The 15,039-nt window shown below is 46.9% G+C and overlaps 1 protein-coding gene and 1 long non-coding RNA gene across 2 annotated transcripts in view; one reads left to right on the forward strand and one right to left on the reverse strand.

Annotated features, from left to right (window-relative positions):
• Positions 1–15,039, reverse strand: part of LOC135394079 (tyramine receptor 1-like) — a 228,470-nt gene that overhangs the window by 206,932 nt on the left and 6,499 nt on the right. The window lies entirely within an intron of this gene.
• The window catches only part of LOC135394080 (uncharacterized), an 83,764-nt gene that overhangs the window by 63,027 nt on the left and 5,698 nt on the right, over positions 1–15,039 (forward strand). The gene's annotated exons all lie outside the window — the stretch shown is intronic.

The raw sequence follows: 15,039 nt of genomic DNA on the forward strand, positions 1-15,039 counted from the left end.
GAGAGGAACATGTTTGTGGTGACATAATCCGTACGTGACGTATCGCACGCACAGTAAAATGCAAGACGCGCATCATGTATTGTGCGTTTTGGTATCGGTAGTGGTAATACACGCTCGCAGACGTGTGCATCTGTAACATACGCGAAGGTGGCCAACGTGTTGCAAGTACTTGCGGGACAAAGACAAAAGACTATCTAAATACTGAACTGCTCTTTATTTGACATTCAGCGATTTCAACAGCTGCGAAAGCTTTCTGTACGGCTTCGGAATTCGTTGTCGCCCACAACATATATTTGCAGCAGGCCTAACAACTGGCCGAAAGCAGCTGGGGATGTCAAGTTTTTTACGTAGTAAACTGTCAAGCAGCAGACCGGCGCAAACTCGAGGATGCCAGACGGTTCCAGGTGCACAGCCTCTTTGTCACTACACCAAACAAGGCTCTCCTGCCCGAAAAAGAGTTTCGGTCCCGGAGAGACTACCTCTTCAGGGACGGTCTGGAGAGGAACGCTGCAACTAGTTCGTCTTTGTGCCTTCCAAAAGGATTGTCTCAAACAAAGGAAGCAGTCCACATACCATTGATATCAGATCATACTTCGAATTTTTTTGGACGTAAGAATATACGTCCACATCGACGAACGCCGGCGATTCTTTTCCTTCATGGCTGAAAAAGCCGACAGGATGTTGGTCATCTCCACCATTGCTTGATCAAAGCTTTTGTGGAATCTGACGTCGAATTCCAGTATCACCTGAGAAACAAATGAAGTTTAGAGACTTAGACTAGAGACTTAGTTTGAAGTTTAGACTAGAGATAAAACTACACTATTCGGCTTGAGCCGTAACAGCACATCAAAGCCGGCCACTTCGCTTGATTTATTTCGATCGTGTGAATAATTAGTGTTGACAAACTACATTACTAACACGACGAACTAGATCGCTGCGCCGTTAAGAAGACGTCATTTTGACCCATGGGTGTTTTGCCGACTGACTACTCTTGGTGCCTGACTTTCCAGCAAATCAATGTATCAAGGAGATCAGATTTCGCTCCAGTATTGAATTATAGTTTTATTCCTTACCCGGAAAGCTGGATTCGAAAGAATCCATTGGACGTAGCCATGCCATGGGGTAGTAGTGTTCGTTAATTGACTGACGGGAGGTACAGTGGCGCGCAGACTTGTCTTAACCAGCGGAGCGCGTGTCATTGGGCGCCGATAGGCAGCTGGAAGCGAGGTTAGGATGATCCACTATCCCCTTGAAGGGAGGGTCGGTACGCACAGCGGATGAGTTCGCGCTTCGACATCTCCGTTGTGCGTACCGACCCTCCCTTCAACGGGATAGTGGATCATCCCAATCTCGTTTCCAGCTGTCTATCAGCGCCCGGTGACACGCGCTCCGCTGGTTAAGGCAAGTGTACGCGCCACTGTATCTACATCGAAAACTATTTCAGCGCTACAGCTGGGACGGTAACCTTCAGCACTAAACAAGCCTGAAATAATACACTGACGTGGAACGCTTCTAGGTTGTTACAACCCTGAGTACAATCGCATACGCACACTGGCAAGCTACCGTTCAGTACGCTCACCCTACACATGCACGTTTTGGGAAACGGCATGCAGGTAGTTGTAGCGGAAATGAACAACAGTAAAGAGCAACTTACCATGAGCAGGTACACCTTCCCGGCCTTTTCATGTCCCTTAACCTGCGAAGACGGCGGCTTCCTGATCACAAATAACCTTCACACGCGGACGCGGCTGCACTTATAACGTATGTTTCTTCCGTACCCAAGCAGCACAATGTACTGGAAGTCGAGTGCAATAGGGGTGGACGGGTATAAACGGGAGACCTTGAACAGACTCTTGAAACTAAGGAACATTGATAAGACACATACCGCCCACCCCTATTCCACTCGAATTTCAGTACATTGTGCTCTTTGGGTTATATGGTACAAGTCACGTTGCCTCATAAAACTGACCGTGTACCCCATAAATATGCTTGTACCTCATACATACAAAGCGAGATCCTTTGTCTAGCCCAGTACCTCTTAAACAGCGGAAAAGCACTGATGTACCTGATATTTACCAGGTACAGCTCGATATAAGGTACGTTATAAGGTGCCGATTTTAGAGTGTAGCGATGACTTCATGGAAGATGCATTCTGACGGAACTACGGTTAGAGGAGTCACAACCACGCGCGCGACATCCATATCTGTATCCCGCAATGTCCGCTTACCGACGAACAGCGACGACTGCCGCGCACCGTAATTACGAGAAAGATATAACTTCCCTGCGAAAAGGCCTTGCGGTATCCCGGCCAAGATAATCGCGTACACGGCCCGCCAATAAGCATATGCGACCTTTGTTCAGAAGATAAAAGGAACGCCGACATTTTCAAAATCCACGATATCACTGCCAAGTAGAAGGGGCCATGAGCTGCATACACAGTCGTTGCTCAGTCATGCAAGTTCAGCGGAGAAGTGTGGGAAATAAGAGAATTAGTTATGTACGTGTCCTGAGTCGGCTTCAAAGTGGACTGTCTTCCCAGAATCTCGTCGGGACAGTTTCGAAACTTCGCTGACCCCGCCACCGAAAAAGACGATCCAGCCAGGGGAGCGAAGCGTCAGACGCATAATTTTGCCAGAACTGCGAACAGAATACCGTCTGGCAATCCACGAACGTGACACCTCCCACGCCTGCATCTGCGAAAGCTTCTGTGAATGATACTCCACCCTATTAGTATTCCGTGCAAAGCATGACCCGCACTAACTGAACGTCAGTTGTTTTCTGACGGCCCGTTGATGTACATACGAACACGATTCCACGGCTCTCTTTGGGTATTCATACAAAGGCTTACCGCGCGTTAGGAGAGCAATCTGCGTGCCTTTTAATGAATAAGTTACGCACGTAGCTCCTGTGTGTCGCATAATGATCGGCAGTATACGAAAGTGAAAAGCAACGAACGTTTGGCTCGTCGTCGAGGTTTGAAGTTGCAAAGAACGGCAATCAGTGCGTGATTTAGTAGAGAATGTGTCACTTTGTAGGAAAGGAATTATGTCATTGATATTCTCACCGGAGGAAACAGTCCCTTACAGTCCAGTCCCAGTACAGTCCCTTAATACATGTACTAGTTAATGAGAAAGATTCGTTCCAATGTATCGTTCCAAATAATATCGTTCTCTGTTACTTGATTTCGTGCAGTCTTTATTGAAAATTATGTATCCTCTGCTGACTTCACAGGGAACTGTTTTGCGCGTGATTCCATGTGCAAAATTTCATCCCTCAAACCGTCGCAGTTTTTTAAAGACACTTTGTGATTGGTTCATTGATTGTGATGTGATTATTGTATCATTCACGCGTTGTATACTCCACTCCCGATTACTAAGGAAAAAAAAAAGTAGCATTCTTCTACGTGTCGTACTTTGCGAGATAGAAGCCCTCGAACACAAGTCCGGTTGAAGCACAGACGTCAAAGACTCCTCACAGCTGCGGCCACTCCCATTGGTAACCGTAAGCACGTGACCTCTCTCGCGCTGCCTCACTGGCGATGACGCTTGCTGTGATGTCAGAGCCAGGTGAGCTTCGGTATTCGCGGTTCCAATTTTTTATGCGTCTATTACCCTCTATTACACATGCCTTTAAACATCGTCTTGGCTCCCCCTCGTCTTTCCCTTGCCCCACCTGTGGAGTCCACGGCGACCTCTGCCGCGTCATCCTGGCTTGTGGGCAATATCACCACTGATGCACTGATGGAAGTTATCTACGCAACGTATTGACAGATGGCCGTTCAACATCGCGAAGATTCTCGGACCATGGTCGAACAGTGCCCGCCAGATGCAAGGCCTTCGTCTTCTTGCGGAGTTCTTGCGCACCACCGGTCTGGTGGCGGATCTCTGAAAGTGGTCCCTCATCGGTTCCCAATGTGCAATAAGGCAGTGTACAGCCTCAGCGGCGGTGAATCGCCCACCTCATCATCATCCAATGTATATGTGTGTGTGTTCGCTGTAAAACTTAGAATGCAGGTTCACGTCAGTGCAAAGAACCGCCTTTTACTTTTATCTCGGATGACCTGGGAGAACGTATCGCAAACCCTTTCAGATATACGCTTTGTAAGTGAGTTTCTGCGCATAAGAGGAGGGGGAGAGAGTGGAGTGATACGCGCGGTGATGTGGCGAGCTCCTATTGGTGGAGAAGCCCATTGCACCACGTGCGAACAGCGAAAAAGGTAAACAAGACGGATCGGTCGCTTTCACGCTGTTAGTTTGTCGTGTTTTACGTCGTTTTTAAGCGACAAAATGGTAAATACATGTTGTGGATTTCGTGTTGTGATAAATACGTGCTATGGACAATTGGATGAAGTATCTGTCTTCCCTGTTCCAAAAGACAAACGGGAACGTCGGCGGTGGGAGAAGGCACTCGACCATCGCGACTGGCAAGATACAGCTACCAGAGTTGTTTGTAGTCGTTACTTTGACGCCGCAGTACCGAGGCACCATCTTCAGAACTTTTAAAAGTAACGAGTTACTTTCTATATACTTTGAAGTCACATTTCGGGGCCGCACATCAGTCCTGTCTGATAGGATTTGGATAGTTTACCCGCATACCGTTCAGGACCTCACATCGTTTCCTGCGTGCCCCCAAACCTCCCAAACCCGAGGCACAGTATGCTACCCCTTCCCAAGAGGTACATGGATGTCCCGCTTGTTTCGGTAATTGAAGCATTTGTACACACATGATGCATTGCTGCGACGAAAGGGAATATTTCGCTTGACATCCGGGTGTCGCACAGAGTAGTGCTTTCAGTGTAACATGGAAAATGCGTAGAAGTACAGAAAAAGTATTCAAGTTCGATTACTAAATTTGGCCTTTTTAAAAACACATTTAAATACACTCCTCATGTCTAGTGGTATGCTACTGTTGGGACGGCGTACCTACTGTTGCAGTAAGTCAGTCTTTGACATGTGCTTGACGGCAGCATACAGCAATGTAGCGTGCTGTATGACTACATTTCTCATTTCCGTTGGGGCATTCACACAAATCCGCACTGGATCCGTCCATAGGTTGACAGCGTAACCCTGACGCTGTATGGACGATCTCTGAATGAAGCACGCGCATTCGAACTAATACAGACGTCCAGGAATTCACGCTTAAGCGCGTTTCCTACGTTCAACTTTCTTTTCACGTTTGTTCATACAGCCAAGATTATCACAGAAAGAAAAAAAAAACATACTTTTGATGTCGGTATCGGAGCCGTATTCGCTGTTTTACAGTTCCGCTTCGGCTAGACGCTGCATTGTTTACCTGTTAGGAGCGAGCACATGTTTCGTCCAGCCAATCAAAGGCGTCCTTTAAACGTCACTCCTGTGTCATGCGCGGTGACCCCGCGCGCTTACAGAGCGTATTAAAGAAAACATAATGCACGTTCGCATTCGAATTTCGGATTCGATTATGTGGTGACGTCAGAAGAAGCAACTCCACCTTGAACTACGTCACAAGGGTGTGACACCCAGGCAAAGGTGATTGAGATCAGTTTTGAGATATGATACAATGTAATAGGCAGGTTCTGCCTTGAATCGGTGACGTCATGTAGCCGAGAAAAACCGGCAGCTTCTCACAGTGACAGTACCGTTGTTACTGTCCATACCATGCATCCTCTAGTACTCAAAACACGCATCCACGATAGGCGTGCAGAAGAATAAACGCTATTTCGCTCATAAGGCACCCATTGCTTGTCATCTGCCTGATTTCACGCAGTTTTGCAATCTCCCTGATTTCATACAGTTTTGTCATATCAAGGCGAGATGTAGTCGTGGTATTTCGTAAGGGCACTGCTTCGTTTAATAAATCTGCGAGTTATTTCGGTGGCGCCACGCTGATGAATGCGACAGGAAATCGAAATGGCGAGACGACATTACCTTTATAGCATGAGACAAGAATGCTGATAGGGTCTGCAATAAGGGTGACCCTCCGATGACGCCCTTATCAGGCGATCTTTCTATTGTTTTTCGTGTTGCCCGTAATAACAGCGTACAATAAGCATTGCGAGGAAATGGGTGGAACATCGCTGTAAAAGGGGTCGAAGTCACGAAAGGTTGACGAGTGACTCAAACTCTAATGCGCATTGCAACGTGTCTACAAAGTTGTCATACCGAAAGGGTAAACTGAAGATATGTGGAACTGTGGCACAGATACGGTGTTAGCTTGTATTAAAGGGACTACCGCATGCGTCGCGGTCGAGCGCGAATTTACAGTGCCATTTTGCTCATCGTTCATCACTGACAATAACGGCAAAAATCCGAATTAGTCGAGTTGATTCCGTGCAGTTTGATGCAACGCATGGCAAGAGCAGACGACGGATGTTGACGGCATTCGGGAATTCTCTCTCTGGAAATAGGAAAAAACGTCACTTGGATACGGCCAATCAGTGAGCGCCTTTTGGCGCGGACAAGGCCAATCTGGGAGCGGCAGAGAGAGACCTCGGCGTCCGACCGCCGCGCTGGAGTGACGACGTCTGCAGGTTGCGGAGATGTCTGAGATCGGCTCGTCGAAAGCTGTTTCTGGTTAGCGTCGTACGTGTTTGTACAGCCGAGAGCGTGGCATCGTATTCCACTGAACATGGTCATGTCAGCACTCACACTGGTAAGGTAAGGTCGGCGTATTTTACCGATGTCTCTTCACTTAGTATATTGCGGTGCAAACGCGATGCAGACGACCTCGGAGCCGGAGACAATCACCTTCGCTGCGCTCCCATCGTGTGAATGGTTTACGTCATTCCGGCTTAGCTGAAGAGGGAATGCGAATTCCTAAACCTTGTTTATTGAACGAGTGCGCTGTTTTCGGAAGGGAAACTTGGGCAAGGGTACTGTGAATCCGTGCCGAACATTACCTTATCGGTCTTACACACGCGCCTTTCCTGATGCGATAGTACCTTTCATCATGCGGTAAGTTGACGACCTATAATCAAGTAGGTCGTGGGTAAGTTACGCGCTCTCGTGGAAAAAAAGAAAAGTGACACACACGTTTGCACTTTCGCATGGAACGAAGCATGTTGGGAGTCTGGGACTCGCGTAAGAGTTGCCAGATTTGTCGGGTGACAAATCAGCCTCTCCCTGTTTTCGTTTTCCCATCGAAACCGAGCCAAGTTGAAACATCGCGAAAGAAAGTGGCGGTAAAGCAAAATGAAACGGTGCAATGGAACGAAACGGCACCTCAGAGAGCTACACATCGTGTACGAAACAGGGTGAAACCAGATGAACCTCATGAAACTACTTTGAAAGTCTACTGTCGAAACACAAGTCAGGCAACAAGTGCACTGCTGCTAACTACCGTCCCATCTCACGAACGAGTACACCGTGCAAGACATTGGAACATATCATCTGCCGTCATCCAACCCAATGCCTTGAATCAGACTCTTTTTTTCTGCCCTTATCAATATGGTTTTCGTAAACATTTTTCTTGTGAGGCACAGTTGGTACCTTTCATTCGTGATGTCCGTCTTCTTTCAGACTGATGCTGATATTTTGGACTTAAGCAAAGCCTTCGATAAGGTCAATCATAATCTGTTGCTTTTAAAACTATCCTTACTAAACGTTGACCCTAATGTGTTGTCCTGGATTCAGTCATTCCTTTTTGGGCGGTCACAATTTGTCACAGTAAATAACGTCACCTCTGCCCTAACCCCCATCCCCTCCGGCGTCCCTCAGCGTTCGCCTTGAGCCTGCTACTTTTCCTCATATTCATTAACGATTTACTGGGGTGCATGAGGTCTTCCATTCCGCTTTATGCCGACGACTGTGTAGTCTATCGAGCCATAACTAGCCCCTCTTATTCTCATATTCTGCCCAGTCGCATCTTGACTCCCTTCTTGACTGGTGCTCAGCATGGTCCGTGGAAATGAATATTAATAAATGTAAATGTTTAAGTATCTCGCGTTCACGTAGTCGGCCATCCACGTGTCCATATAAAATTAACGACGTCCCTCTCCATCGAGTATCTGTATATAAGTATCTTTCGGTTCATGTTTAATCGGACCTCTCTTCGAAGTCCCATATCACGCACATTTGTAGTTCAGCTAACTCTTCTCTTGGCTTCATCAGACGCTCACTCTACGATGGCCCCTTCCAAGATTAAGCTGCAGTTATACAGATCTCCCGTGCGACCAAAATTAGAATACGCATCATCGATATGGGATCCTGGAACTGATAACCTCATGCAAATGCTAGAATCGATAGAAAGCCGAGCCAGCCGTTTTATACTAACTATACCGTCGTGCATCAAGTGTCAGTCTCATGAAAAGGTTTCTGGGCTTACCCTTGTTAGCATCCCGTCGCAAGAATGCTCGCTTGTCACTTTGCCATAAGGTATTCTATTCGCTAGTGCCTTCTCCTGGCTCCTTGTTTGTTCGCACCGCGTGGGAATGCAACAGGTTGACACGTGATGTTGCTCCCGTCCAGGACCCGCCCACTTTCAGGGACACATTATCTGACTTATTTGATGCGTAACCATTCTTAACACCAATTGCCCTTTCGTACGATCTTTATAATGTGCGGGTACCTTTACGGACTCTGTGGACTGTTCTATGTTGCCTTTTTTCGTTTTGTTTTCTGCTCTATCGTTTCCCAATGTTGTACTGCCCTTCCCCTCTTCAATGCCTCATGGCCCTGAGGGTATAGAAGTAAATAACTAAATAAAATATAGTCGTAAAACCTTCAGTGGGGAATAATTGCTATGTAGCATATATGTAGCACATGTAGCATATACTATGTAGCTTGTGTCGAAGGCTGTCACGGGACCATGGATATGGTTCGTGTTCGGTCAGGTTTTCTTATATTGTGATTATTTCATAAACCAATGAAGTAAATATTCTATTCAACACATTCTTTCCACTAGTTGGGCTTATGGCTGCGAATTATGGAAGCAAAAATATCTACACGCAGTTCCCTTCTCTCTCTCACACACACACACACAATTTTAAAGGGAGAGTTTTCGCTACCGCAAAGTCACTGTGAGAAGCTTCAGGTTTTCCTTCGCCACACATGACGTTATCGATTCAAGGCAGAACCTGCGTATTCCGTTTTGTTATGCCTCAAAACTAATCTCAATCACCTTTATCTGGGTGTCGCGCCCTTGTGACGTAGTCTAAGGTGGAGTTGCTTATTCTGACGTCACCGCGCATAACCGAACCCGAAATTCCAATGTGAACGTGCATTATGTTTTTTCTCACTCCCATCTCATCATCGTATCTTTATGTGTGTGTGTGTTTCTTTGATATCTGAAAGGGTTTGCGACACGACTTCCCAGGTCATACCCGAGATAAATATAACAGGCGATTCTTTGCACTGACGTGAAGCCTGCATCCTAAGTTTTACAGCGAGCACACACTTACGCATACATTGGATGATGATGATGTGGGCGAGTCACCGCCGCTGAGGCTGTACACTGCCTTATTGCACATTGGAAACGGATGAGGGGATGATGATGTGGGGGGGGGGGGAGCACTTTCAGAGATCCGTCACCAGACCGGTGGAGCGCAAGAACTCCTCAAGAAGATGAAGGTCTTGCATCTTGTGTGCGGCATTCGACCCCTGTCCGAGGATCTTCGCAAGGTTGAACAGCATACGTTGCATGGAAACTTCCATCAGTGCACTATGGTGGTGATATTGCCCACAAACCAGGATGGCGTGGCAGAGGTCGCCGTGCACTCCACGAGTGCGGCAGAGAGAAGATGAGGTGGAGCTTAAACGGTGTTTAAAGGCAGGTGTTAATGCAACGTTGAACCTCATGCGGTGGAAGAGTGCAGATTGTGTAGTCTCCATAACGGCGGACCGCCTTAGATAATAACCGCGCTTGAACGGATGGTCAGATGGATACAACGACACCCGTGTGGCCGTGTGGCACACTGGTCTGAGAGTTTTCGGCAGTCAGGCTTTGTGATATTTTGAACATTTCGTAGACGGGTGAAATAAATATTCTATTCACGACATCCGTACAGTGCGAAGTAAATAGCGTGGCACTGTTCCCCTCACTTCTCATGCATTCCCCCTCTTTCCCCCGCAGTATCTTTGTTAGATCTCTATGATCAAGTTAGGAGTTCAGCGCAGAGCTGATGTCTTTCAAAAGGAGGCTCAGGAAGCGGAAGTATAGGAGTAGCGTACCAGTATCTTGAATAAGTTCTTCCAGTGGAGCATGCGCAGGGATTACGTAATGTTTGAATAAAGCTTTGAGTGAGGCACATAGACACGTGACTCACAATCGAAACCCAACTCGAACCTCGAAGCACGTCGGCGGAATTAGTATATCCCATTAAACTGCACGTTGACGAAGCTGTGTTAAAAGCACGACTACATAACGGCAGTACGATGTAAGACTTTCTGTGGCACGAGGATAAACAGACGTATTCCTTATAAGCCAACAGCGCCTTCGAAAAGATTATCTTTATGTAGTGCGCTACTCATATAGTCCATACTGCCTTTAATCCCACACTACCTTTCGCTAATGGAATTCAAATCACAGTGATATGCCTCATTCCTTTCCTGTTATCGTCTCAAAGGAACTCTGCCGCATTGAGACCCAGTCTCCGCGCAAGGCAGAGTTAGTAAGACGCAACTTTGAAATGGCATGTCTGCAAGCAGCTTGCACCTCCATTAGATGAACAGTGTCATATGTGTGCATTTTAAAAGATACGAGATTAAAAGGATTTCGGGAGTTGCGCACAAGAACTTACGGAAGAAAGTTTTCTCGTTAGCGTCTCTCTTTTTCTTGGCAGAATGCTTCTCAAAGTGCAGCTTGCGAGGCTGTCGTGATACATATATAGAGCTATACTGCATTTCACCCGTGTCAATAATAATGTGGAATGCTATTAAGAAGTGCGCGATCAGTAGTATTTTCACTGAATATAAAATTATTCGGGTTTGTTTTTTGGTTTTTCCGCTTTTTTTCCGCAGTACTCAATCTTCTCGGTAGGTATAGGGAATGGCAATTACAGGTTTTGAGTACGGTAAAGAACCACTGTTCCAGTACATGCTTTTCTGCTTTCCTTTTGGATGTTGAAACAACCTTTGGAGAGTAAGGTACGCGATCTTTTAGACTGGTACGCAGGATCAGTTGAAAAAGTACAGCCACTGTTATTGAAAATGGTGTATTCTGCGTAGAGGTTAATGAAATCGTTCCGTTCACTGGAACGTCTCGATGACGATCGACATGCCGATCGAATCTTATACCCCTGCCACAAGGCACTTTTAATGCGGATTGAATCCGATCCGCATCCAGTTGCTCAAGAGAGTTCGGTGCGCGATGCTCCTGCACAGTGCAACTCGATGCGTATTGAAAGGTTTGCTTGTCGACAGGCGGCGCTAACAGTCCCGAGGCCATGCCCGCGGCAGTAAAGCTTCTGAATACTAAAAGTAGCGACAACCCCTCCTTCTCTCCCTACGCCTCCACAGTGGCGCCGCCTGGATTAATTGCTGCACCGCAGCAGACGACAGCCGTGTTACAGCCGTGTTCATGCAAGCAAAACATTACTGCTTGCTTTGTTTGCGCGTTCTGGGCATGTCTTCGTCGAATGTCCACGTGAAATTTAGTCCCGCTATGAAAACTGAAGTCTCAAGGAAAAAGTAAATAAACAAATGCATGCAATAAAGCGCCCACGTGTTTGTGGCAATGAGCAAATACATTGGAGTGGGGCATCACGCGCGTTCTAGATGATGACCGCTGGACGGATTGTTATTTAGCAGTTTTTACAAACTCCTCATTGAAGAATCTGGTTGAAAGGACACCCTTATACTCGTTTGCTTGTTCTATTTTGCTTCTCAGTTGTTTGTCGTTCCAGAAAGCATATACTGTGGCACCAAAAAACAAAAAAGTCTGTGTCCCATAGTAGAGACATATCGATGGCATAAGAATAGATGTACGAGTAGCTGTCGTAGGGAATTGCTTAAGTAATTATGCTGTCCTTTATTAAAACGCCGATAAGCCATACTATGGGTTATTTCATACAATGTTGAAATTTTGTGTGGCCTGCCATGTTTTTAACGTATTGAAAAGCCGCTCGATTCAAACAGCACCCTCGCTTGGTTCCAACAAGTTGATTCAACTTTGTTAGATAAAGTGAAGTGGTTGGGGACAAAATAAAGCATGTCAAAAATGCATCACACGTCAACAGGAATTTCAACAAACGACACTTTTCTGTGAGGTACGTTGATTTAGAAACAGGAGAACGGTATACTGTACGGTCAAATACTCCGCACTGTCTTACGTTCTCAAGAATGCATGCAATGTGAATGCATGCGATGCATGCACCGACCGCATAAGCGTGACCCATCCGCGAAATAGTCCTGAACACAAACAAAAATTCACTACAGCGGCGCAACTGGACGCAAAATGTGGCTACGCGTTGAAGATGAAAGCTTTGCACGGCGACAGCATGGATATGCTAAGATAAAAGCAATAAAGGTGTGTGCTTGACAAAACTGAAAGGCCTACAAAGCCTTTCCTTCGCAAAGTTGAGACGGTGTTGTTCCCTTATCAATATCCTTGCAATGAAAGACAACGCAAAAAGTTATTGCCTTCGCCATATCGGGTATGGCATCCGAACGCACAGCAACTAATTTTTGCATAAAACACTGACAGGGAGGCTCAGAAACAGGCGCAATCGTAAATTTGGCCTAGGCACTCCCTACGTCTTCCTGCTTTCTGCAGCGGGAATGGCGTCTACGGAAGAGACCATCACGTGATAGCGAACGCCCAATGAAAGAGGCAAGACACCGAAGACCGCGTGATAGAGGAGGAAAGCGGCGATTCTCAAAGGTTCGCGCTACTTTTACAAAGTATAGGGGCTTTACGAGGCAGTACGCTGGCACTGACAAATACGTTCCTAAAAAGTCGAGAGTCCTGCGGTGTCGAGAACGGACGAGATTAAACAAATTGGATCGGCCGTTATACCTAGACTAAGACTGTCACTGTGGAATTCCATGGGCATTTTATTCGCAGGAACGTTTGGAAATTAATGTATGTGTTTGTTCCCTTCTACAAAATCGCTGACTATGGCGATGCCAATGACGGTCTTCAAGCCATCTCGAGAATTTCAATCCCGTTTAACGAACTGGATTAAGCAGGATCTGAGTTCCTGCTCGATCGTGTCCATGTAGCAGCGTCCATTGACATCGATGAGCATTGGCTCAATGTGGATCGAAAGTGCCCATGTGACAGGGGTATTAATCGGCTAATTTATCTAATCAAAATCATCTGCGCAGTCCTCGAGACGGCAGTGAGCCGTATGCAGTCCTTGATAGTGGATAACAGGCCACACATTATCGATCATGCTAATGGACGTGTATGCATGTCCTGTTCAAAAAATATCATCGGCGGTGTTCATACGCCGTTCCCCACTCCCACTCTTTCTTTCTTTTTGGTTGGAAAGCGGTTCCAGCTCGAGCTCATCGGGGCACCCGCTCCCGTGGCTCAGTGGTTAGCGTGCTGGCCATGTCACATCGGGACTGGGAGATACCCGTGTTCGAATCCGTGTGCCGGCTGTGCTGTCTATGCGTTTTTCCTGGGTTTTCCTCGAACGCTTTCAGACATATGTCGGTACAATTCCCTTAGAAGTCGGCCCAGGACGCACATTCCGCCAGGGCGTCAGTCGTGACGTTACCCACCTCTGTGAGGCCGACAACGGCGAGCCCTTTCACCAGCTCATTAGAGGTTTTTTTTTTTTCAATGGTGCATTTGAGGCTTGTGCAGTGACGCCAAGTTCGGTCACGTGACTCGGGAAAACATATTGCCGCACCGAAGTCACAGTAGGAGGGCATGCCGTGAGTTGTTTATTTTCTAATTCCAATTCCAGTTGTTGCGACATGCATGTAATTACAAGGGGACAGTCGAAGAACCCACGCTGTTGCCTCATTGGGCCCGCACTATGACGCCTGTGACGCATCCCCATGTTTTGATCTCCAGTGACGTCGCTCAAAGGCGCTCAAAGGCTGCGCGTGACGTCATGTGCACGAGCCTCAATATTGTACTAGTTCAACGCGAATCCGCGTGGTGTGCGGCGAGCGCATACTGGCGAAGCTCACGTGCTTAGTTTCAAAGGAGGGACCACGCGTTCCCCAGGCATCGAATAGGCCGGTAAGCACGCCAGTCTTTCTAGTTCACCATTAAGTTAGGAAATCTTAGTATGGGGAAGGACCCACCTCTCACCGGGTCATGCGCAGTGTTTGTCAAAACTGAACAGAGGTTCCACCTTATTGGCAGCGCAATTATTTTGTAAGACACGAACCATTTATTCACCGTTCCCCACAGTGAAGAAGCCTGTGAAGCCACAGCGAAGTTCTCCGCCAGCTTCACTTGTCCCAATCCAGTCTAGTCCGGGTACCATATTTGAATGCTGCGTTCCGTACACAGGATGTCCCATCTAACATATGCATCCGGATTAAGAAAAAAAAAGTAACAGAGAAATGAAAAAAAAACTGAGACTTCTAACTCTAATGACACAAACTGTATGGTGTCAGCACTCATGTGCCGTAACCGCCATTTCTTTTTTTTTCTTCTTCTTTAGTTGTGCCTAATTTATTAGTTAAGTCTATTTTGCCTGCTTGAACTCCCATTTGGAGAATCATAGAGTGCCTTGAGCAACATCCGACCGAGGTGCTTCCATCGAGGTAGGCGCCGTACGGTTTCTTTTTCCTGAAAGATAATCCCTCGTTATAGAAAAGAAGAAAAAATAGAAAGGAAAGCCACTTGACAACGACTCCGCGCGCCTCGATTACCGCGAACTAAACGAAAGGAGTTCACCTTATCTGTGCAGCACTGAGCTGTCAAAGAAGACAGGGCTACGCGTTGGTGTTTGCCTCGAGGTGTTGCTGGCGCTAGGCGCACGCTTGAGAGCGTTGCAATCACGGTTCGTTGTCACGTTTCATCTTTTTGCCAACCGTTCCGGCTTTGGGTAGGTAATGTGAACAAAGTTTGAACATGTACTGGCACCGCACATGACACAAAGACAGAGAACGAGCTAAGAAGAGCAAAGCATACACAGGGGCAAGCTGATGGACATGA

This window comes from Ornithodoros turicata, chromosome 5, assembly GCF_037126465.1.
Source record: "Ornithodoros turicata isolate Travis chromosome 5, ASM3712646v1, whole genome shotgun sequence".
NCBI lineage: Eukaryota > Metazoa > Arthropoda > Arachnida > Ixodida > Argasidae > Ornithodoros > Ornithodoros turicata.